We start from the raw sequence: 26,241 nt of genomic DNA, 5'->3' as shown, positions 1-26,241 counted from the left end.
ATAAACACCACTATGACCCACAGGAGGAAAAGGAAGCACAGAGAGTTGGGAAAGTTGCCCAAGGTTGCACAGATGCAAAAGATGCAAGCCAGGCCCTGCATCTGGGCGGCAGGCTGACCCGGGCTTTGTCCTCTGCCAGCAGGCTTTACTGCCCCTAGTAGCTCACCCCAGTCCAGGATTTGCCTGTCCTCCCTAGCCCCCCCACCCCAAGCTCCCCCTGACACAAGAGCTACAGATGCCTTCCTATCATCTCTTCACGTCTCAGAAAGAAAAAAAAATACTGGAATTTTTTTTTTTAAGATTTTATTTATTTATTCATAGAGACAGAGAGAGGGAGAGACACAGGCAGAGGAAGAAGCAGGCATCATACAGAGAGCCCGATGTGGGACTCGATCCAGGGTCTCCAGGATCACGCCCTGGTCTGCAGGCGGCGCTAAACCGCTGAGCCACTAGGGCTGCCCTGGAATTTTTTTTAATTTTTATTTATTTATGATAGTCACAGAGAGAGAGAGAGAGAGAATGAGAGGCAGAGACATAGGTAGAGGGAGAAGCAGGCTCCATGCACCGGGAGCCCGACGTGGGATTCGATCCCGGGTCTCCAGGATCGCGCCCTGGGCCAAAGGCAGGCGCCAAACCGCTGTGCCACCCAGGGATCCCAAATACTGGAATTTTTAAAAAGAAATCTGACTCTCTGGATGTGGATATCTACAAACTGTTCCACCCGTCTTCTTGGATTCTCCAATCTGTGGGAATGGCCAGTGTTCAACTCCTAAAGCTTTCCTAGAAAAGTGCTCCTGAATTTTTTGCTTCTTTTGTGGGGCCTTCTGCTTTCTACTCTGGGGGATTGTAAAGCATTAGACCCAGATGCTTCCCTCTTATTTCAAAAATAACTTTTTATCTTCTTTCTTCTGCAAACTAGTAATAAAAATCTGGATAATGCAAACAAGTAAAAGGAAGAAAATAATTCACAGTATCACTGTCAGAGGAAACCATTACCAACACTATGCTATGCACCCCTCCAGCCTTTTGTTCTTTTGGTACATACATAAATCCATTAAAAAGCTGGAATAATCTTCTACACATTTGCTTTGTAAACTGCTTTTCACCTTCATCAGTATACTGCCAATATTATGCCACCTTGACTATTCTCTTATGAGATTGTTATTTATCAATATACCATAAAATTGGATGATCTTATCATGATTTCTTTCTTTTTTTTTTTTTTTTTACTGCTATAAACATTGTTGAAATGAATAATCTTGTAGCTAAAACTTTGCACAGTCTTGGGATAAATTCCAAAAAGTAAAAATCGCTGGGTCAAAGAGCCTGGCCAAAAGTCAACATTTTGCAAAACTGTATTAACTGCCCTCCAGAAAGACTGTCAGCTTACACATCAGCCAGGAGCGGGTCGGTTCCCTCGCCAATTCCGAATTCTAGCTAGGACCATGTCTTCAATCCTTTCTCCATCTGATAAGCAGAAAAGCTTAACTAGCATTTTTCCTGCTACTGGTGAAGTTGAGCATCCTCCACACCCACCCATTCTCATCAGCCACCTGCATTTCTTTCTTTCTTTCTCTTCCCTTCCCTTTCCCTTCCCTCCCCCTCTCCCTTCCCTCTCCTCCTCCCTCTCCCTTCCCTCTCCTTTCCCTCTCCCTTCCCTCCCCTCTCCCTTCCCTCTCCCTTCCCTCCCCCTCTCCCTTCCCTCCCCCCTCTCCCTTCCCTCCCCCTCTCCCTTCCCTCTCCTTCCCTCTCCCTTCCCTCCCCCTCTCCCTTCCCTCTCCCTCTCCCTTCCCTCTCCTTCCCTCTCCCTTCCCTGTCCCTCTCTCTTCCCTCTCCCTCTCCCTTCCCTCTCCTCCTCCCTCTCCCTTCCCTCTCCTCCTCCCTCTCCCTTCCCTCTCCCTTCCCTCCCCCTCTCCCTTCCCTCCCCCTCTCCCTTCCCTCTCCCTCTCCCTTCCCTCTCCCTTTCCTCTCCTTCTCCTTTCCCTCTCCCTTCCCTCTCCTTTCCCTCTCCCTCTCCCTTCCCTCTCCCTTCCCTCCCCCTCTCCCTTCCTTCTCCCTTCCCTCCCCCTCTCCCTTCCCTCTCCCTCTCCACCTCCCTCTCCCTTCCCTCTCCCTCTCCTTTCCCTCTCCCTTCCTTCCCCCTCTCTTCTCCCTCTCCCTTCCCTCTTCCTTCCCTTCCCTCTCCTTTCTCTCTCCCTCTCCTCTCCCTCTCCCTTCCCTCTCCTTTGCCTTCCCTCTCCCTTCCCTTCCCCTTATTCGTTCTTTCTTCTTGGGAAATTCTCTCTCCATGCCTTTTCCCTAATAGCTTTGTAAAATTTATTTTTCTCTTTGGCATCCGATCAGCCCTCTGGAGGGATAAACTGCCAGGTGAAAACCATCATCCAAGCCGAGCTTGGGCGGGTGCAGAGCCCCGTGGTCCCCTCCCCACGCTGCCCCCCTTCAAGGGCGAGGCCTCGCCTGCTCCTCCCGGGCGCCCTGCACTGGAGTTGGGCTCAGTCCCTCGTGGGCCTGCGGCGACCCCCGCTGCCCGAGCAAGGCGGCCGGCGGGGAACCCGTCCAGGTGGTCCCCCTGCTTCTGGCCACCCCCGGGAGCCTGCGGCGCCCCGCGACCCCGACGCCCGCGAGGGACGGAGCCGGAGCGCGGCAGAGGGGCCGGCGGCGGGGGGTGCAGAGGGGCCGGCGGCGGGGGGTGCAGGGCCCAGCCCCGGAGGGCGCCCTGGCCTGCGGCGCCCCGCAATCGTGCCCCGGGGGCGGGCCGCCCCCCAGCCCCCCCAGCCCTCCTCCTCCTACCCGCCCCCGGGCCCGGGCCGCCCAGGTCCTCCGGGGCAGGCGGGGGCGCGGGGTCCGGGCGGGGGGAAGGGGGGGGCCGCGGCCTGACCCTGCGCCCTGGACTCCCCCGCGGCACCTGGCGCGGCCCCGCCGACCCAACCCGTCCTCGGCCGCCCTGGCTCCCCGAGAGGCCCGGGGGCGCGGCTCCAGCCGGGGAGCCCAGGGCGCCGGGTCCCCAGGCTTAGCACGGAGCCCGACACATGTCAGGCCCTTATTTTAGAAGGTCTGGATAATGACAGGGTGCAGCTGGCTCAGAGGGCGACATCCCCATTCCTGGAAGAGGGGAGAGGGAGGGCGGAGGAGACCAGGGCCCCGCAGGCCTCCCGGATGGGGGGTGACAGTCACAGTTTTCCTTATAAACGACAGACCTCACCAAGGGCCTGGAGCAGAGCAGCAGGCGCAAGTTCTGAGAGCACAGTTGGGTTGGCACAGCTCTGTTACCCCTAGAAAACCATTTCCCCTTCTTCAGTGTTTCTCTCTGTGAAATACATACATCGCTCTGACCTGTGATCAAACGCATTCAGCCAATGACAGCAGGGGCAAAAGCAGAGGAAAAACTCCATTACCTTTATCTTCCCCTTTCCCTGGGGAGGTAGGAGCCCCATGGTGGCCCAAGCAGCCTTCCCCAATCTCCGCTCTGTCACACGAAGAGGTTACTTTCATCTGCTTTAGGTGCCTCCTAGGAATTCCCAGTTGTGAGAACTCAGAGGAGAGGGGTGAGAATAGCAGTCAAACCTCAAACAAGAAGGACCTCCTCTGCTTTCTGCCATTACCTTTTTTTTATAAAGGTTTTATTTATTCATTCATGAGAGACACAGAAAGAGGCAGAGACATAGGCAGAGGGAGAAGCAGGCTCCCTGTGGGGAGCCTGATGGGGGACTCAATTCTGGGACCCAGGGATCATACCCTGAGCCAAAGGCAGATGCTCAGCCCCTGAGCCAACCAGGTGCCCCTTTCTGCTATTACCTTAAATAAGGTCTCCTATTGCACACATGCTTCTTCCAGAAAGGATCATTAGAGCAGGTGAAAAAGGCCTTTTTTTTTAATTGAACAACTGCAGGGCTTGGGACTGAATTTTGTTAGGGCCTGGGTATAGCTCCCTCTGTGGACTTTTCCTCTCAGAAGAGGCGACAAAAAAAAAAAAAAAAAGGGTCAGGGTGCAAAAAAACAGGCCCTCCCTTCTTTTCCTGCAAGAATGGAGGGACAGCCTGTGTGACCTCCTAACTTCTGTGCTCCATCTCCTTATTCAGCTTCTTTCAGTTCAGAGAATCTTTATAAATTGTGCTATGTAAATGAAAAGTAATATGCTTACACTTAATGAGTATTTAACTGAGCACCTATTATGTGCCCAGTATGGATCCAGCTGTTGCTGTGGGAGAGATATAAGAAATGCCAGGCGCTCACATCCTCATGGGGCTGGTTCTACCTCCCCATCTAGAATATAAATTTTGTCCTCATTTTTCTCCCATTGTCTCTTGGGCTGGTCCTATCTCTCTGGAATGGGGGAATTATAAGAAGAGAATTTATTCAAGTTTTGAATAGGTAGGACCAGACTATGGGGGCGTTAAGAGTAATGGGTGTAAGAGGTGAGTCAGAAGAAAATGAGAGGTTTTTGCCAGAAAGGAACATGCAGAGCCATTTGAAAGGGGAAGACCCAAAAGAATGAATGAATGAATGAATGAATGAATTTATTTTTAAAGAGGCGGGGCAGGGGGCATCCCTGAGTGGCTCAGGGGTTTAGGCCTAGCCCCGCCTTCAGCCCAGGGCATGATTCTGGAGACCAGGGATCGAGTCCCTCGTCGGGCTCCTGCATGGAGCCTGCTTCTCCCTCTGCCTGTGTCTCTACCTCTCTCTCTCTGTGTCTCTCATGAATGAATAAATAAAATCTTAAAAAAAAAAAAAAGAGAGAGAAAGAGAGAAAGGGTAAGGCCATGTCTGGGATCACTTGGCTAAGGGAGCAAGAGCAGGGAACAATTTGTAGCTCCTGCTTCCCAAATCCAGGACTCCTCCTACTTCAGTACAAAGGTCAGGAGAGGCTATGGGAAGATTAGGAAAAAGAAAATGGGGAGTAGTCAGCACTAGAGCAAACTAGGTGATTAAAGCAACAGGTGTGAAAACCAGCAATCCATGTAGGGACAGAGCAAGGTGGTGTTTAGAGCATAGTTTAGAAGGTGCTGGAAAAGAAGGATGGGAATTCAGAGCAAGTCCATCAAGTCAGCAAGTTCATTCTCATTTCACTTTATAGATAAAAGAAATGAGGACCAACGGTTTACTGGATTGGCCCATGGTCGATGGTTAGTAATTGGCAGAGCCTTTTCTTGACCTTGGGTATCTTGCCTTCCAGTTCTATCTCCTATACTAGGATGCCTTTGTCTGTCCCTGTCTGTCACCATTTTGTTTCTCAGCTAGGCTCTAAGTTTGGGCTAAGGCCAGCTTGCAGAGGACCTGGAAGCATCCTGCTGGATGCCAAAATGCAGCCAGGGACCATGACAAGAGCGCAGGCTCTCAGTGTCTTGTAGTCTGAGTCCCTGCCACCCCCAGCCTCCAGTCCCTCATCTGTGCCATGAAGAGGGTGTGCTAGCACAGGGAAGGCAAGCAGCTATCCATGTGACCTGCATGTCACGTTCACCCAGCTAGTGGTGGCTATCTAGGGTGCTGAGTGGTATCAAGACCTTAGAGGCAAGAGGGCTGGCATGGGTTTGTGATAACTGCCACAAAGCATGCCTGCTGGGCATTTGCCATCCTAGGCACTGGACGAACCATTGTGTCCCCTGCCTTGCTCTGGTCAGTCTTTCTAAGGGCTGATCCCCTCTTTCTCCGAACCTTGGTCCTGATTCCGCTGACCCCCTGGATCTCTCACTCTTGCCTGCTGATGCTCTGGTGCTGAGCCCACCCCAAACACATGCTTCACTAGCTCTCTGTGTGCACACCTACCCTGTTCCACGGCTCCATCCTCATCTGCTGATCTCATCAGCTGACCGGCTGATACTTGATGTGCCTCTCCATGGCTTGTTTTAAAATCAAGCTGTCTTCTATGATCATAGGTCAAAGCGCTATTCAAGTAAAGTGGATGGGAGGGACCTTTGGCTCCCTTTTCTTTCAAAGGGTCCTCTTGCCTCTCGGCAACCCTTCCTCTGGTTTCTGTTGGCACCACTGGTTCCCTGGAGAAGTCTGTTTGGCATCTTGGAATCAGAACACAAATGTCTGAAATCTGCCTTCACCACCGCCAAGCTCTATTGATTTGGGGACAATTTACTTTCAGAGCCTGAATTTCCTCTTTGGATTATGGAAATAACCTCCCGTGTGTGTGTGTGTGTGTGTGTGTGTGTGTGTGTGTATAGATTAAATTAAATAATGTAAAAATTCCTAGCACACAGCATAGACTCATTCACATTAGTTTTCTTTCAGTCCTGCCAACACAGAACCCCTGACTGTGGGTGCTCAGTAGAAACTCAGCAAATATTTATTGAGTGAATAAATAAAATTCCTATTTTCAGGAACTAAATAAAAAAAATGTATTTTTCTTATTCCTAAAAATTAGGAATAAAAAACATTCCTTTTTCTTCTGATCTAATTGCACTGGAAAGCAAGAAGATAAATTCATTCCATAAGAAATTATTGTATTTAGGAATTTAATACATTAAAGAATAATTACTCTTCTGAGGACAAGGTACTTTTACATTGTAACAGGAAGTCCTAGATATGAATTCCAATAGTTGAATTTCGCATCTTGTACAATGTTGGAAGCAAGCCAACGAGGTTTTTCATGAGTCGGTGGACCTTCCCCATGCCCTTCAGATCAGCCACCATAGGTACCTGCTTACTGCTGAAATTCACTGTGTAGTGAAGATGGTAGGCAGATGCTGTGGTGATTTATGGGAGATGAAGATCCCCTGGGATCATAAAATCTCACCCCACCAGATAATCCGTGCTGGATGGGCTGAAAGGTGGGATCAGGGGAGGCAGAGTAAGGTAAAATCCCAACTCATCACAGCTGATTTCCTGGGAAATGTGCCAACTCACTGTACATACCTGTTAGGCCTCAAAGGATGAGCCCCTGACCACATGCTGGACTTGACACCCTAAGGGTCTGCAAAAGACCTGAGGCAGTGAGCCACTCTGACACTCAGAGGGGAGAACAGAGCAGACCCACAGGGAGCATGACTCAACACACACCTGCTCTAAGATGCCTGCTCCAGCTACTTCTGCCTTCCTGGCTCACCTCCAACAACACCTTTAGCTATGCTCAGGGAGCTAGAAGGGGCTGGTATCATCTCTTGCTTTGAGTGTTCCAGGTAGGCCAAGCATGTTCCTTTCCCTCTCTGAAGGCCATTTCCAAATAGATGCCAGCCTCAGGAAGGAAGGCAGAAGGAAAGCTTCCAGGGCAGCCCAGCAGGCCTCCATCTTTCAGCATAACATTATATTAGAAGGTGCAGAGAGGTAGATCGGCTTCCCGTTAGGAGGTCTGCTCTGCTCCTCTGGCTGTGCAAAGACTGTGATGAAGAGTTCCACACTAATGCCCCCACTCAGCGACAGATAACATTTTATTTTATTTTTATTTATTTTTTTAAGGATTTATTTTTTTTTAAGATTTCATTTATTGATTCATGAGACAGAGAGAGAGAGAGAGAAAGGGAGAGAGAGAGAGAGAGAGAGGCACAGAGACACAGGCAGAGAGAGAAGCAGGCTCCATGCAGGGAGCCTGACGTGGGTTCGATCCTGGGTCTCCAGGATCAGGACCTGGGCTGAAGGCAGCGTTAAACTGCTGAGCCACCCAGGCTGCCCCAGATAACATTTTATTAGTCTCTGCCCGCTTTATGTATTCATTTGCTCTCCTCCCCACCCCCTTCTTCTAAGTATGAGCTCTGCTTTTATACAGAAACCTGGACACTATGTGGGCTGGTGTTGAAGGTGGGATTCTGTTAAAGAAAAAGCTGGATTTTTTTAAAAAAATAAGCAAACCCTGTATTTATTGATCACTCATTCTGTATCAATTACGGTGTGGAAAGTGCTTTACGGGTACGAACCAACTTAATTCTGTAGACCAGAGCTTCCCAAAAGAAACATAATATGAGCCACATATGTGATTTAAATTTTTATGGTAGGCACATTAAAAAGTAAAATCATATAGGTGAAATTAATGTTAATGGTATATATTATTTAATATATCCCAAATAGTATGATTCCTGTATGTAATCAATATAAAATTGTTAATGAGATACTTCACATTCTTTTCTTATACTAAGTCTTTGAAAGCTGGTGGGTACTTTAGATTTACAGCACATCTCAGTTCAATCGAGCAGATTTCAGATGCTCGGTGGCCACCAAAAATTGGATGGCACAGCTCCGGGAAGCCCTCTCAGAGAGTATTAGTAGCATCCCTACTTCCCCAAGGAAAACCCAAGGGACAGAGAGGCTACGTGATTTTTCTTAAGGTCACATAGCTAAAAGGTGCTCAAGCTGGGATTTCCATTCAGGCAGCCAGATACCAGAGCTGATTCGTTTATTCGTTAAACATTCTTATCTCTGTGGCTGAGACAAGCACACTCTGGTATACACAGCCTTGCCCAGGGACCAATTTGCTTAAGACTGTTATGGGTTACAGGGCTGGAGCTTCACTAAGAAACGAGCTAGGCTCCAAATGATGAAAAACAAAAGCAAAGGAAAACTTCAATTTTAATTTGCAGAAAACACACCGAAGAGCAATAGGTTTCTCACCTTTTCTGGTGCCTAATCATAAACAAATATGGTAAATTCTCCCTTTACCATTTTGGACATTTGATGACATTTGGATTGATGGAAGACATGTTTCCCTTCTTCACACCTACTCTATCAGTCCTGGTCAGAAATTTTATTCTGCTAAAGACATCCAATAAAAGAAAAAAATGGTGGAGACATCTGACCAATTATGGTATCTGCTACCATAATGATCTACCCGCAGCATTCACCTTTGAAGACTTCCCAGCATATTGACAGGCAGACGCACCACCACCACCCAACATGGAAATTCCAGGAGCATCTTCTACCCTGAACACAAGCCAACTGGGTCAGTGGAACATTTCTGTAGCTTGCTCACACATACCAAAAAGCAAGCTCAAGATGGTTTCAGGAACCCTCTCCAGGCATGCTGAGCAGAGTTCACAAGGCGGAAGCTCACCTTAGAGAGTATTCTGTTAAAACCTCATCCGACTCAAGTCTAGGAACTACTGCAGCAGATGGTCTTAATTATTCACACAGTTTGGCTCGGGAGTGGGCCAGCATCAGAGGGTTCAAGGCAAGATGCCCATGGACTGCAGTATGTGATTAACATGAATGAGAGCCAGTGTGTGCCAGAGAAAAGTTGGCTGTGGCCCTGGCTTATCGGAAAGTTGGTAAATTATATCTCCTAATATTTTCTCACTTGGCTCTTGGCTAGGCAGTTGAGGACATTCTTACATCCAATTCAATCCACTGGAGGATGCAATTTTCACACAATGGATACTAGTATCAGCTTGGCCAACAAGAGGCTCTATGCCCCCTGGGTGGGGGGATCCGGGGAGATAGGGAAAGCATTCCTTCACATCACTGGGATTGAAGGTCCCAGGCACTTCCGAAACACATCAGCTAGAATCAGCTCACCCTTACCAAGGGCCCTGAGCACCCCCTGCATGCAGTGCCTACTCAGCCTGCACGTTCTTCCCCCATGCAGAACGACACGCCGCTGCCTCTCTGTTGTCAGTAAGCAGCATGGAGTACTAGTTTAGAGGTGTGCAGAACAGGGTTCAAATGTCATTTCCACTTCCTAGCTCTGTGGCCTCAGGGACGCTTAGATTTTCCAAGCCTCTGTATTTCATCTGTAAAATGGAAGCGATGTGTACCTAAAAGCAACTTTTTAAAGGGGAAACAAGAAACACTGACTTTTCAGGATTGTTATAAAAATCAGAGATCGTGTATCTTAAGTTCCTGATCTATGGTATGTAGTCAAAAATACCAGGTAAAGTATTTTGGTTCAAACAGGTGCAGCCTGCTAGATTCGGGCCAGGCAATGTAAGTGCCAACTACAAGCTGCTAGGCTGCATGAGGGAAATGGGTTGTATTTAATTTTATCTTCAGATTTGGGGGAACTGGTGACCCCCAAGGATGAGCTTAGGTAGGTCCTCCTGGATCCAGCTCTTGGGACAACTCAATTGAAAACCAGAAATATACATTTGCTCCAAAGAACATATAATATTGGAGAAAAGCCTAATGACCTAAATCAACAGGCATCTTCATACGTGCTGTATAAGCTAGGTAGGTGCTACACTGTGTCAGGTCCAAGGGGAGGGTGGGCTCCAGGGAGTCTGCAGTGTCTGCAAATAAGACTTTTAAGTGGAGTCTAAGTCATCCAGTGCTTCTTGGTCTTGCTGGGGCTGAGGGCACAGTCAGAGGGAGAGAATTTCTAAGCCTGGATCTTATTCAAGTTTTTCATCTCATCATGAAATTGTCTGATAAATCTTCAATTGTCTGATAAACATCAGTCTTTGAGGACATCTTTAGGAGCTTTCTAGTACATTCTAGAAACACTGATTTCAAGGATTCCAAGAGTGGCATTGCCCTCATAAAGGATAAATATTTGAAAATCAGTTACTTAATTTTAACCCAACAGGGCTCCAAAAGGCAAAGTAGAAAATGTAAAAGTGAAATTTCCAGGGTCCTTTTCTTAGGCTACTATTTTGACATCTGAATCATTCTGCCTAGCAAAGAATATGAAAGGCCTACTCCAAGGAAATCTCCAGTCTCAAGTAGCCTTGGAGCTATTCAAATGTTTTTCTTCCCCCAGAAGCAACCCGTTTGAGTCCCTCCATCATCTACCTGAAAAGAGGAATCTGTGCTATAGAACTTGCTTGCTTCAAAATATTTTCTTAAAAGTCAAGTGGCTGTTGACTTCCTGGGAGCAGCCTTAAAGAATATGACAAACCATGGCCTCTTACCACTGACACCTCGCTTTGTGGCACCCAGTCAAAAAATGCCCCATGTGATCAACTGATTCCCAGTCAGTAACGAAAGCATGCCCAGATAAGGGTGGAGGGTGGGGGTGGGGGGAATGTACTGGAAGCATCATCCACTATTTATATGTAATGCATATAAATCCACTATGCAATATATGTAGTGCATATATTTATATCCACTATTTATATGTAGTGCATTTAGCAAAAAGCACTGCTGTCACACAAGCTGATCCTCTTCACCGTGACCCCTCTCTGCCTGCCCACCAACATGTGTGGTGGATGTTGGATGGGCTGGGGCCCACTGAAAGCAGGCCTCGCTCCAGTTTTGCGTGACTGGCCCTGTCGCTTCTAGGCCCTTCGGAGGCAGGGCAATGAATCATTCCTCCCAGCCCCTTGCTCCACATCTTGTGCTGTGCAGCTCCCAGGAATGGACCCTCCTGCTCCAAATGGGAAGCGTCACATAAACAAGGGACCCCCACCCCCACCCCAGCCAGGCGCAGGGGCCCACCATGCAAAGGCCACTTGCTTAATGTTCGCTAAACAGTGGGGCACAGAACTCAGCAGAATTCTTTCACTGAGACAGAATGCTCCGCTTAACATCTCTGCCAGATGTCAGCATTCAGATATGGGGTCGAGGGGTGGGGTGGGGGGCTGTCTCCTTCATCAGACCCTCACTGCTAGGGATTCCTGCTGGATCAGCAGGAGGGATGAATGGTCCTCATTCACAGCCCAGAGTGCACGGCGGGAGGCTACCCCAGCTGTGGTCCTGGTGCTGCCTCTGGCCCCACATGGAACACATTCCTTTGTGGAAGAAGGCTGCTTCTAGTGAATGGGGTGTGCTCAGAGAATGAGGGAAGCGGTGGGGGACGACGGGGCCTTTCTGAACCACCTCAGACAAGAATGCAGACTTTGACACCAGGCTTGGCCAGGGCTGGTCCATTTGGCCCCTGGCCAAAGATTCCACCTCAGTCCTGTCTATTTCTGGCCATGGAGCAGGAATGTTCAGGGCATAGGGAAATGGTGAGAAGGTAAGCATATAAATTATAGCCGAATTTTTTTCATCCTCCAGAAAGAGGCCTTTGTCAGGCGTAATTTGTTGTGATCAACTGGGGTTCCCCACAGTCCACTTCTGGCTCTGGGTGGAATCTCATTTTAACCAGGTTCTTTCTTGGGGAGGCTGAAGGTACAATTTTAAACTCTTAAAAGTGTACCTAATGGAGACTCTTGGACTGGATCAGAAAGGGAAAGTCAAACATATATAGCGTCTGTAAGAGATGCGTTTTATCTTTAGAGCACATAGCCCATAAACAGAGTCAAAGAAAATCCAAAGTCAGTGCTGCTGCTTGAAGGCAGTACTTTATAATGGCACTGGGAGCAGTGTGAGGCCAAGATGTCCCTCAGGTTCAAATTAGCCAGGCTCCCAATAAAATGAAGACTTAGTTTGAGTACAAGAGGACATCCAGTAATTGAAAGAACATGGTGTTGGTATCAGAGAGTGGTCTCAGATTCAGATCTGGCTTCTGCCGAGAAGGGCCTTACCATCTTAGTGAGTTGGATAGGAAGTATCATGGGCCTAGTACAGTGACTGGCCCGTGGCAATGCTCAGTGAGTGGTAACTATTATAATTATAAAATCAGCAAGAACCTGGAAAAAAATCCCAGAAAGGGTGTTGCTTCATCCATCAACCACTCTTTTTTTTTTTTTTAAGATTTATTTATTTATTTATTTATTTATTCATGATAGACATAGAGAAAGAGAAAGAGAGAGAGAGAGAGGCAGAGACACAGGCAGAGGGAGAAGCAGGCTCCATGCCAGGAGCCCAATGCGGGACTCAATCCCAGGACTCCAGGATCGCGCCCTGGGCCAAAGGCAGGCGCTAAACCGCTGAGCCACCCAGGGATCCCCTCATCAACCACTCTTAACATACCACTTGCATAACAGGTTTTAACCATCCTCCCACCTCCTCCCCTCTACACACACACTTTCCCAGAGCCAACAATCAGTCACCAAACTGGTCTGAGTTTCTGTCCCACTTTAGAAGGGGAGAAGAACAGAAGCCAGAACCAGGATAGTGTGCAGACTTGGTCAGCAATAGAATCACTGCAAACACTTGATGTCTCTGTGTTTTAGGGCAGGAAGTGATACCTGGGGATGGGACCCACCGCATGCAAATTCCTGGAGGGTTGATCCAAGCCCAGACAGGTAGGGTGGGGCTCGGTAGGGCCTGTAAGAGGAGTACACTGGGCAGGAGGTGGAGGGAGTTCTGGGCTGGAGGGAGGACACAAACCAGTTTTTCAAAGAGATGGCCCCTCAAAAATGGTCAAGGAGGACCCTCCTGCTTAGTTAGCTTTCCCTGTGCCTCCTGCAGGGTGGTCCTAGCAGGACTCACTCCTGGCTTTGTCCACTTTCTGTGTCTCCACTAGCTTCCAGGCCAAGCTCTCATCCAAGTGATGTAGCCTTGGCCAACAGTCAATTGTTCAGGCCTGAGCCCCTCAGATGAGAATTAGACCCAGTGGCCCCAGCAAAGGGAGAAGCAACTGGTACAGAGACCACAGCCACATCTTTGTCTCGTCTGGAAATGTCTGGCTATAAAGAGAAGGAGGTAGGAGTGCTGTTCACAAGTTTGTTAAGAGCCTGTGATCATGGGGATCCCTGGGTGGCTCAGCGGTTTAGTGCCTGTCTTCAGCCCAGGGAGTGATCCTGGAGTCCCGGGATCAAGTACCACGTCGGGCTCCCTGCAAGGAGCCTGCTTCTCCCTCTGCCTGTGTCTCTGCCTCTCTCTCTCTCTCTCTCTGTGTGTGTCTCTCACGAATAAATAAATAAGATCTTAAAAAAAAAAAAAAAGAGCCTGTGATCTGGGATTCTACTGTCCATCGAAGCACTGGCTCCCTTCCAGAAGCCCAGGGAGTAATAGCAACAGGCACTGACTGCCACATCACCAAAGCTGGCCAGGCTCAGCTCCACACTGCCAGCTGGTATTGTGTCACTGACGATCATTTCTGGAGATAATGGCATCTGCAGAGTAGTGGCATATACACACAGACCTGCAAGTTTTTGCCCTTACTAAGGAAGGCAGACTTTCTCAGCTATCTTTGAATCTGATAAGTGTCAGTGGTACTGATCACAAATCTTTTCTGGTCCTCTTTCTAGGAATGATTCTAATATTCTCACTGTATTTCCAAGCATGGCATGGCTCCCACTGGCAGCTACAAGATGCCTCCACTCTCTTTAGGGGGACACGCACCCACAACACTGAGCTCTTGGCACAATGACCTGAGGGCATGTGGTTACCAGAGACACCTGCTTCCACAATTCCCTGCCTTTGGACTTTCTATTCCCTGTTCTAGGACACTACATATATACCTCCTAAATACCTATGACCATTTGTTTAGGAATCAACCCACATGTATATATAAAAAAATCTTAAGGAATCTACTAAAAGAGTATAAGAACTGGTAAGATTTCAACAAGGTTACAAGATACAAGATTAATATATAAAAGTTAACTGTTTGTATTCGCTTACAAAGAATACTGCAAAAATGAAATCACAAAACTAATTCTATTTACAATAGCACCAAAAAGAATATTTAGAAATAAATTTAACAAAAGACATGCAAAACTTATCCTCAGAAAACTACAAAACATTGTTGAAAGAAATTCAAGATCCAAATAAATGTAAAAACATACCATGTTCATGGATTAGAAGACTTAATGTCTATCACTAAGATGAGAAAACAAATTGAGCTACAGATTCATCAAAATCCCTATTAGTATCCCAAATGGCTTTTTCATGGAATTTGAAAGGCTGATTCTAAAATATATATGGATTTTAAGGGACCCAGAAAGGCTGAGACAATTCTGAGAGGGGAGAAGAAAGTGGGAAGTCTCATACTTCCCAATTTCAAAAGCTAATACAAAGCAACAGTTATCAAGACAGTATGGCACTAGCATAAGGACAGTGGATCAATGGAATAGATCAATGGAATAGAACTGAGATCCAATAATAAATTCACTTATTTAATTATTTATTAAAGATTTTTATTTATTTATTCATGAAAGAGAGAGAGAGAGAGAGAGAGAGAGAGAGAAAGGCAGAGACACAGGCAGAGGGAGAAGCAGGCTCCATGCAGGGAGCCTGACATGGGACACGATCCCAGGTCCCCAGGATCACACCCTGGGCTGAAGGCGACGCTAAACCACTGAGCCACTCGGGCTGCCCATAAACTCACATATTTATGATTAATTCACTTAGACAAGGGTACCAAGCCCATTCAATGGGAGAAAGGATAGTTTTTGTAAAAACAATGGTGCTGGAATAACTGCCACATGGAAGAGAAAAAAGTTGGGGGGGGGGCACCTGGGTGACTCAGTCAGTTAAGGATCTGCCTTAGGCTCAGGTCATGATCCCAAGGTCCTGGAATCAAGTTGCATATCAGGTTCCCACAGGAAACCTACTTCTCCCTCTACCTGTGTCTCTGCCTCTCTCTGTCTGTCTCTCATGAATAAATAAATAAAATCTTAAAAAAATAAAAGAGAAACAAGTTGGATTCCTCCTTCACACTATTTACAAAAATTAATTCAAAATGGATCAAATACCTACATACAAAATCTAAACTATAAGACTAGTAGAAGAAAACGTAGGGGTAAATCTTCATGACTTTGGATTAAGCAATGGTTTTTTAAATAGGACACCAAAAGCACAGGAAACAAAGTAAAAATGTATATATTGTACTTCATCAAAATTTAAAACTTTTGTGCATCAATAGGTACTATTAAAATGTTTTATGAACCAGGATAGCAATAGCAGAACATACTGATCAAGGATTTGCTATACGGTCTGAATACCTGTCTCCCTTTCAAGACTGTGAACCTCCTAGGGGCACATAATTTCTGTATCTCCTGGGTTCATTATAGAATAAATGCTAAGTAAAAGTGATGTGAACTGAGAAAGAGACACTACCAAGAAAGTGAAAAAAACCACTCACAGAATGGGAGAAAATATTTATAAATCATGTATCTGAAAGGGCTCTAGTATCCAGAACATATGAAAACTCCTACAATTCAGGATGTCTGGGTGGCTCAGCAGTTAAAGAATCTGCCCCCGGCTCGAGGCATGAGCCTAGAGTCCTGGGATTGAGTCCCACGTCAGGCTCCCTGCATGGAGCCTGCTTCTCCCTCTGCCTATGTCTCTGCCTCTCTCTCTCTCTGTGTGTGTCTCTGAAGAATAAATAAATAAAATCTTACAAAAAATAAAAAATAAAAAGATAAAAAATAAAAACTCCTAAAATTCAATGAGAATAAGATAAGCAGACCAATTTAAAAATGGGCACAGGACTTAAACAGACATTTCCCCAAAGAAGATGTACAAATGCCCAATGACACCTGAAAAGATATTCAACATCATTAGTCACCAGGGAAAATGCAAATCAAAACCTGAATGAAATGCCACTTCACACACACTAGGATGGCTATGATTTTTTTTTTAATGGGAAAAAAATAAGTGTTGGTGAAGATGTGGGGAAATTGAAACCTCCATACATTGCTGAAATGTAAAATGATGTGGCCATTGTGGAGAGCAGGTTGGCAATTCCTCAAAAAGATAAACATAGAATTGCCACATGACCCAGAGATTCCATTCCTATTTATATAGCCAAGAGAACTGGAAACAGATGTCCAAACAAAAACTTGCATACACATGTTCATAGCAGCACTATTCATAATAGCCAAAAGGTGGAAACAACCCAAACATCCATCAACAGTGAATAAACAAAACGTGGTATATCCATATGATGGTATATTATTTGGCCGTAAAAAAAGGTATGAAGAAGTATGTGTACATGCCACAACATAATTAAGGCTTGGTGGGGATCCCTGGGTGGCTCAGCAGTTTGGCGCCTGCCTTTGGCCCAGGGCGCGATCCTGGAGTCCCGGGATCGAGTCCCGTGTCGGGCTCCTGGCATGGAGCCTGCTTCTCCCTCTGCCTGTGTCCCTGCCTCTCTCTCTCTTTCTCTATGTCTATCATGAATAAATAAATAAATACTTTAAAAAAATAAAAGAATTAAGGCTTGGAAACATTATGCGAAATAAAAAGAAGCCATATCTATGATTCCATTTATATGAATCCAGAATTGGCACATACAGGCCGAAAGCAGATTAGCAGGATTGGAGGTGCGGAGTGATAGGAGAAGCGAGTGATAGGTAAAGGGCACAGGTTTCTCTTTCTGGTAATGAAATGCTCTAAAATTGACTGTGGTGACCTTTGCACCTATCTGTGAATACACTAACATTCATTGGCTCGAACACTTTAAATGAGTGAAGTGTGTGGTACGTGAATTACATCTCGATTATGCTGTTAAAAGAAAATGGACTTAAATGACACCTCAGGTTAGCAGTATATATTTACGAAGCATCTGCTGCACAACACACACTGTCAGGCACTTGGAATTCAAAGATACATTTGACATGGGTGCTGCCTGCAAGAAGTTCACACTATACGTACAGTAACAGTGCAGCAATAGGTACAGAAATGAAACGGGGACACCTGGGTGGCTCAGTGGTTGAACGTCTGCCTTCGGCTCAGGGTGTGATGCCAGGGTCCTGGGATCAAGTCCCACACTGGGCTCCCTGCATGGAGCCTGCTTCTCCCTCTGCCTGTGTCTCTGCCTCTCTCTCTGTCTCTCTCATGAATAGATAAATAAAATATTTTTTTAAAAAATGAAACAGGGAGGCAGGGATCACACCTGCGGATGAGGAACAGGGAAAGCCTTAGACAGTTGACACTGAGCAGGTTTTGGAGGAAAATTTGAGTTTGACAAGGTTGGGGTGTGTGTGGGGGGGGTCATTCAAAGCAGCAGGGAGGGCAGGTCTGAAATAATGCAGGCTGTTTGGGGAGCTGCATGTGGTTCCATTTGCAGGATGAAAAGGAGAAGAGCTGTGGGGCGTGGATGTGGTGAGAGGTGGAAGAGGTGAGGGTGGAGGAGCAAGCAGAGGGCTGGCCCAGAGGAAACCTGAAAGTCATGCCCAAGTTTTCTTTTTGGGGATAAGGAGCCAATGAACAGTAAGCGGGAGGGTGATGGGAGCGGATTTGTGACCTAAGGCAGGAGTTGGCAAACAGCAGGCCCTGGGCCAAATCTATAAATACAGTTTTTGGAAATAAAATGTTATTGGAACCCGGCCATAATGATTTCTTGTGATCTGTGGCTGCTTTCCCATTCAAACAGCAGAGTTGACCAACAGCAACACAGCGCCTAAGGACTACAAAGTCTAAAATAGCTGTTATCTGTCCCTAGAGAAAAAGTTTACCACCTCCTGCTCTAGAAGGGCCACTGTGGCTATTGCATAAAAGGATGGTTTCTCATGGGTTAAGATCAAGGGAGAGGAGGCCCATGAGGAGACCAGCAACTCTCCTGGCGCTGGGTAATGTTATGATTTTGGTGTAACAGATGGTATAGGGGATGGGATGGAGTGGGGAGAGATACACATGGCTTCGTGAGCTGCGCGGAAGGAAAAACATCTGGAGAGAATCAATTCAAGAAAATCAAGAGTGCCTGGTTTCCGGAAAAGGGTTTGAGACCCCCACAGGTTTTCACCAATGTGTAAATTTTAGGGTTGTTTTCTTCATCATTAAAATATTCTCTAAACATCACTTTTAAAAAAGATTTTATTTATTTATTCATGAGAGACACTGAAAGAGAGAGGCAGAGACATAGGCAGTAGGAGAAGCGGCTCCCTGCAGGGAGAACGATGCAGGACTCGATCCCGGGACCCTGGGATCACGCCCTGAGCCAAAGGCAGATGCCCAACCACTGCAACCACCCAGGTGTCCCTCTAAACATCATTTTTAGCATGAATGCTCTCAAACAGAGTACCTGAATTCAAGGCAGCTTAAAAATATTTTATTTGACTTTTTTTAAAGTAATCTCTATGCCCAACATGGGGCTTGAACTCATGACCCTGATATCAAGTAAAAGCTCTACTGATTGAGCCAGCCAGGACCCCCAGCTTACTTTAAAAAATTATTCTGGGACGCCTGGGTGGCTCAGCAGTTGAGCATCTGCCTTCAGCTCAGGGTGTGATCCTGGAGACCCAGGATCGAGTCCCACATCGGGCCCCTGCAGGGAGCCTGCTTCTCCCTCTGCCTGTGTCTCTGCCTCTCTCTCTCTCTCTGCATCTCTCATGTATAGATAAATAAAATCTTTTATTTTATTTTTGTTTTGATAAATAAAACCTCAAAAAAAAACTTATTCTTACCCTTTGGTTATGGGCATGCTAGAGCAATTCTAGGTAACCCGATGGACAGTCTTCCTCTGTTTGTGTGCTGCAACAAGCCCCAACTCCACAAATTCTTTGGCAGTGCTCTAAGGCTGCTGTTGGCACTAGTGGGTACCAAGGGGCTGGCCGCCAGCCATCAGAATATTATTCTTGACCGATGATTTCATTTTAAATACACATGTCAAATATCATGCCTTATTCATTTCTGTGTCTCCTACAGTGAGTGGCAGAGTGTCTGGTACCTAGAAGGCCACTAATAAATCATTTCAGTTAAGAAGAGAGAGAGGAATGAGGAAGGAAGAGAAGGAAGAAAGGAAAGCAGGATATGGCCATACAATTTTCCCTTAAAGCTTAAAACTCATGTTCCAGCAGAAGCTGATAAAAGGGGAGTTCTCCAGGTGGATGTGAGCCCCCCCCCGCCCGCCCCCACACTTCCAGGGAGAGCCTGGGTGGACTTACTTAGTGGTCATGTGTTAACACAGCTGCAACTGCAAATCCCAAATATGTGGTACTATCTTCCCCTAAGGACAGACATTGCTTGAAATCTCACAGCTCATCTTGTGGCCTTTCACATTATAAATTGTGTTTTTCAAACATCTCTTCCAAACTGCCTCATGGTAGAGAAAATGAGCATCCAATCCCCAGTCCCTGGGGTGTGGCTGAAGGAGCCACATGCAGGCATGGCATGTCATTGACATCTCCTGCTTTCCCTGTAAATCTCTACACTCTGGGTGACATTCTATTCTTGATCTAGGTGGGAGTTTTATTTTTTTTTTAATTTTTAAAATTTTTTATTTTTTTAGGTGGGAGTTTTAAAGGCATGTTCGTTTTGTAAAACTTCATGCAGAACAGGTATTTATATGCCCAGTTCACAGCAGCATTATTCCCCATAACCAAAAGGTGGAAGCAGCTCAAGTGTCCATTGATGGATGAATGGATAAAAGAAAATGTGGTCTATCCATATCCAATGGAATAGTCCCTTAAAAAGGAAGGAAACTCTGACACATGCTACAACATGGATGAATCTTGAGGATACATAGGTCAAGTGAAATAAGCCAGTCACCAAAAGACAGAGTACCATAGGATTCCACTTACATGAGGTACCTAGAGTCATCAAAAGGTAGCCACAGAAAGTAGAACGGTGGTCTCCAGGGCCTGGGAGGTGTTTAATAGGGACAGAGACTTTCAGTTTGGAAAGATGAGAAAGTTGAATGTACTTAATGCAAATATACTTAATGCCACTGAACCCAAAAGTGATGCCACTCAAAAGTGATTAAAATGGTGAGTTTTGGGGGATTCCTGGGTGGTTCAGTGGTTTAGCGCCTGCTTTTGGCCCAGGGCATGACCCTGGAGTCCCGGGATCAAGTCCCACATTGGGCTCCCTGCACGGAGCCTGCTTCTCCCTCTGCCTCTCTCTCTCTCTCTGTGTCTCTCATGAAACAATAAATAAAATCTTTAATAAATAAATAAATAAATAAATAAATAAATAAATAAATAAATAAAATGGTAAGTTTTAAGTTATATACATTTTACCACAATAAAAGCAAAACCAAAAGTTTATAACATGTGTATGCTTAGGATTGAGGCCATTTTATCTATATATGTTATTCTTGGTGGGGAGGGAGTTGACTTTTAAAATGTACTCGATTTTATATTTGTATTTGATTTAGGAAGATACTTAGGAAAAGATATTTGTATTTGATTTAGAAAGATATTTAGGAAAAGATCTTGCTAGATCTTTGAGTCATGCTGGCATTCTGGAAAGCTGTGGTATATTTTACCCCATGACTGTAATGGTACAAGGCTGGTGGTGGGAGAGTTCATGGATCCAAGTTTGAGGACAGTGTAAAGAAACTGAGCAAAGTGAGCTGTTCACAAGTCATCGACGTAAGTTATGTTCCCATAAATCGTGCGCTTCATAGGCAAGCAGCATTATTTTCCCAGAAAATACTTTAAGCTCTGTGTTGGGGACGCATCAAGGAAGACATATGGTAGTTTGCACAAAACATCCATGGGGCCAGCTGTGTCTGCTTATGTTAACAGAGATTCTGACAATGAAAAAACTAAAAAAATATGTCATCATTCGCACATGATATTACAATACAAAGTTAAAGATACTCTCAATAAAGGGATCAAAAGCCTTGGGCAAGAAGAAACGGACTGTGATCCTAATTACATCCTCATTATCTGCTGAGTTCATTCTCACTCTACACCCCTCCTTGCCACGTGAAACTTGCCTGGGTGTGCTGTTTTTGCCAAGAGAAATACAAAAAAAAATTTTTTTTTGAACTCTGGACAGAAATCTCATCTGTCACCCTCATGCTTTATCACCCTTGGAAGGATGGTTCTGGTGCTTGAAGACTTCTCAGATACAGGCGGTTAGGGGAAGACCCGCCAGCACACCTGGCCAGGTGGTGTTCCCTGCCAAGCACACGCCATGCTGGACAGCAGGAGCACAGCTGGAATTACTCAACTAAGAAGGTGTGAAGACTCACTTCAAACCTGGACACGGCTGCAGAACAAGCTCAACAGCGCATTGCTGCGGATGCATGTCCCACTGGTTCTGTGGGCCTGGAGGAGGGCAGGCTGCGGCCACTTCATCTGAGGCCTCAAGGCACGCGCAGGGTCTGCAGTACAGGTGGGTCTGGGTGACACAGCCAGGCTGACTGGCCACGAAGACCCTTGCATGGAGGTAAATGAACAAAGGTAATTACAAGCCATCCTGAATCCAGGTAGCCCTGGGAGTGGGGGAACTATACCTCCTAATGCTCCCAAAGCTTAAAAGGAAGGAAGCAACTGGGGTATGTGGGTGGCTGAGTGGTTGAGCGTCTGTCTTCAGCTCAGGGTGTGATCCCGGGGTCCTGGGATCGAGTCCCGCATCAGGCTCACATCCACGCATCCGCATCCATCAGCATGGAGCCTGCTTCTCCCTCTGCCTATGTCTCTGCCTCTGTGTGTGTGTGTCTTATGAATAAGTAAATAAAATCTTTTTAAAAAATGTTAGGAATGAAGCAACTGCCACTGCTGACATGGACTCACCTAGAAATTCTACCCCCATGGAGACCGCCTATTAGCTAAGGGGGAAGAGAACTGGTGGCTGCCAGAAGACAGTGTGACCCTAGGTTAGCGCTGTGCCCTCTGGGTTCGTCCCCTGAATGATGGGATTGGAAGCAGCCTGTTTCTCTGTCCCTGGCTGCCTGTTTTAAGGAAGGTCTGTTCATTCAATGTATATTTCAGGGCAATGAACGTGAGAACAGAATGAACATGAGAACAGAGAATCTAGGAGTCAAGAAATAAGATTCCATTTTCCCACAGAGCCTGCCAAGGAAAGAGAATTCCAATTCACGAGTCCTACTAATAAGATGTAAAAATGATTTATCACCCCACTTCAGAGCAAATAAACACAAGTGATGAAAATGCTAAAAGTACAAAATTCTGGTGCTCTGTATCCTCATCAGACAGAAGCAGAGAAAACAAAGTTGTCCGTGTGTGAAGGACTTCAGAGGGAAGCCTCTTCTCTGTCATCAGATTTAGGAATCTCTGACTAGAGATCCCAGCTGCCAGGCACACCTGGGTGGCTCAGTGGTTGAGGGTCTGCCTTCCACTCAGGTCGTGATCCTGGGGTCCTGGAATCGAGTCCTACATGGGGCTCCACACAGGGAGCCTGCTTCTCCCTCTGCCTATGGCTCTGCCTCTCTCTGTGTCTCTCATGAATAAATAAATAAAATCTTAAAAAAAAAAAAATCCAGCTGCCAGAACAGTCAGGCAATGATCCAAGAAGGGCAATTGTTCTCAATGAGATTTCTTTCTGGGGCCTTGATCTTGTCCAGGAATTCCAGCTACAGTTGTCTCACTCACCCCACTCCCAGACCCAGGAGCCTGAGAATGGGGGGAAAAATTCTTCCTAGTTTAGAGAGGGCCACCCCGAGAGGGAAGCTGCTTTCATACAGTTTCACAATAAGCTGGGAAATAAATCCAGGCTTCCCGACTTTGCAGCTGATCTACCTCAAGTGCCAAATGACCAATTACTAAATATTTACACAGGGATTGCTGATAGCAGGTGTATAGGAAGTGATAAGCTCAGGATGAAGCCAGAGCCAAGATGAATGCTTTAGAGAACAGCTGATACAGCGCGGAGAAACAGGACCACCGTGGCCCAGGGACGAGGGGGCCTACGTCAGGTCCTGGTTCTGCCCTCTACCTGCTGTGCCATCTGGACAGCTTATCTGTCTGCTGGTTTACCCAGCTGCAAAATGAATTCAGAACCTATCTTACTCTCTAACAGGGCATTGTAACAACCAAATGACACAGTGGGTAGAACAGTAGTTTGAAAGGAATAACAAAAAAAAAAAAAAAGAAGAAGAAAGGAATAACATACTACATGAACATAGATTATAAAAGCCAACAGAACTCAGATCAGGTTCAGAAAGGCATTTTGGGGAAAACTGGGAGATGTTTGAATATGGGCTGAGTATCAGATGATAGTAAAGAATCATTGTTCGTTTTCTTAGATGGAATAATGGCATAATGATTATTTAATACTTTTCAAGATCACACTGAAATATACAGGGATGGAATGATTATGAAATCTGAAATTTGCCTTAAAATACTTCAATGAGAAAAGAAAAAGGCAAAGGGACAGTTAGAAGCAAGTGGGGCAAAATACTGATTACTTGAAGCTGGGTGAGTAGATATGGGGGGCCTTCTCTCTACTACTGTGCATTTTGAAATTTTTCAGAATATAAAATAAGTTTTAAATACACACTGCAGAATCGGGGGGGGGGGGGCATCACAAAGTTTTACTGATGGTCATCCCCAGAGCATAGAAAATCTGTTTCCATCCCAAGAAAGACCCTTCCACACTGGTCATCCAGAGGTCAGAGAGCAAGGACTTGGCAAAAGGCCAGGAACCCAGATGGAAAGGAGACAGGCGGAAGTCTCTTTGCAGAATTTTCCAGTCTGCCATGCATCAAAATGTCAGCCAACCTATAATGTCAAGTGCATACTTTGTCTTTGGACCTGAGTTTCATATTCACCTTAGACCAAGTCGACAAAGTAGCAGAGAGACAGACTGGTGCACACACATGTGCACACACACATACACCAGAGCCTGGATCTTCTTGGGCCCCAAGAGCCCCAGGGGCCCGCGGGAGCATGCACTTTGCCACAGGTTTGCTGCTCTTTCCGTGGGCAGATACTAGGGACCAGGAAGGAGAACAGGACAAAAGGGAGGGGGTGATGACTGATTTAGCCGAGTCGGGGTCCATCGAGTAAGTCATTCATCTGGGCACTGACCAGGGAAATGAACACCTGGCCTTCTCTTAAGCCCCATCTCGGAACACTTTTAAGTACAGAAAACATCATAAATAACGAAATAATTCCAGCCAAGGGGCACAAATGGGCTCTGGGGGTTCCCAAAGAGACAGGCTCAAGGTGGCATAAAGGGGGGTTTGAGGCCCCACATTCACCAATTCAGGGCCCTTGCTTGAGCTTCAGCGTTTTTCCTTCTCTTCAAAAAGAAACGACTGGACTGATTTTAAAGAACTCCACAGTTCAAAGATTTTAGGGGGAGAAATGTGGGCCATGTTTCTGGTTTTCGTGCGTGTCGTTCTTCTCACCTGGGCCTGAGGTCTCCTAGCACACGAGTAGTCCGCGCCCCCCCCCCTCCCCCAGCCGAGATCCGCCGCGTCCCCTCGTCCCGCCCGCGCTGGGGGGTTTCTGGTGGTCTTCGTTGGTTTCTTCCAATCATTTCTATTCCGGCGCGGATGGACGGCCACACCCCCAGCAGGCCGCTACTTTAGAAGGCTCCCAAATTTGGAGTTGGGGGGAGGGGGTGCAGAGCGCAGCGGCCAAAGCGCCTGCGTAAAAACCGCAGGCACCAAAGACCCGAGAGCCTCCGTGCCAGGGCGAGCCCTGCACTACCCCCGGGCCGACCCGGCTTGCACGATCCGCGGGGTAGCTGGCGCTGGTTCTTTCCTCCTCCGGGGCCTCTCGAGAGAGGTTCCCTGGTCCCCGGACGAGCCAGGGCGACGTGGGAGGGAATACCTGGCGTGCGGATCGCGCCTGCCCTCGCGCACGTCTCAGGGCGCCCGGGCGCCCAGCAGAGCCTTTCCAGCTCGCTGGGGAGAAAACCCAACTCCGAGGCCGTGGGCACTGGGGCACCCGGGCGCAGCCTCGGTGGCCCCCACCCACTCTGCCCCAGCCCCGTGCGCTCCGGATCCCCAAAGCCGCAGCAGCGGGGACGCTCCCGGGCGCCCCCTGTCCCCTGCGCGCGCTCCACACCCTCCAGAAGCCACAACTCCGAGCATCCCCGGCCCCCACGGCGCACCCTCCTAGGCACCCGGCGCGCCACAGCCTCGACTAGCTCGGGCCGGCCGGGTCGCGGGCGCCCCCAGCCAGCAAGGCACCGAGCGCCCCGCGCTCCCGCAACGCCCGCTCGGCTCAGGAGAGGCGGGGCCGGGCCGGGCCGCCCGCGTCGGGAAGGGCACCCCGTTAGGCTGCGGGTCCCAGCATCTCTCCGAGCAAGTAGCCTTCGCTCCGAGGGCGCCCCGCGCGGGGCCCGGGAACCCGGAGCGCGGCCGAGAGGCGGCTCCGCGGGGAGTGGAGCCTGGAGACCCCAGCGGGAGCTCCCGCTTCCCTGCCTCCCGCGGTGGGGACGGGGGCGCGGGGGGCGCAGGGGGCGCAGGGGGCGCTCTTACTTGGCAGCAGGGGCCCGCAGCGGCCAGGCTGGGGCCAGCTCTCCACGGTGGCCTCTCTGCGCGCCCGTCGCCGCTGAGCCCCTTGCCCGAGCCGCCGTCTCAGGCCGCTGGAGAAAGGAGGCTCCGAGTCCAGGAAGCCACCGGCTGGAGTGGACGCTTTACGCTTTCCCGGTACTTTTAACTCCAGTCGGGAGGTAAACCCCTCCCCGGCCCCACCCCCTTCCCGGGAGGCGGCTACCGCGGCAGGCCCGGCCTCCACCCCCTTTTGTGGAAAGAGGAGAGCGGGCGTGCGGGGGAGGTCGGGGGGGGGGCGGGGGGCGCCCTTCCCAGGCTCCCCGCGCCCAGGTTTCCGGAGCCGGGGAAGCCGGGGACGGGGCCCTGCCTCTGGGAGATTCCTCTCGCCGCCCCCCAGCCCGCCCTCACACCCCTGGAATTTAACCCTTCCATGCCCTTACCCACCAGCGTTAGGCGCCGTC

General features: G+C 47.8%; 1 protein-coding gene across 2 annotated transcripts in view; it reads right to left on the bottom strand.

The window, feature by feature from the left end:
• The window catches only part of LOXL2 (lysyl oxidase like 2), a 90,736-nt gene extending 64,802 nt beyond the window's left edge, over positions 1-25,934 (bottom strand). Inside the window, exon 1 of one of the 2 annotated variants that reach the window (XM_072796259.1) lies at positions 25,766-25,934. The gene's annotated coding sequence lies outside the window, so the exon portion shown is untranslated. The remainder of the gene's footprint in view (positions 1-25,765) is intronic. The other variant, XM_072796260.1, reaches the window with a different exon arrangement.
• Positions 25,935-26,241: the final 307 nt, after the last annotated feature.

Source organism: Canis lupus, chromosome 24 (assembly GCF_048164855.1).
Source record: "Canis lupus baileyi chromosome 24, mCanLup2.hap1, whole genome shotgun sequence".
Lineage (NCBI taxonomy): Eukaryota > Metazoa > Chordata > Mammalia > Carnivora > Canidae > Canis > Canis lupus.
This window is presented reverse-complemented; position numbering and strand designations above follow the sequence as displayed.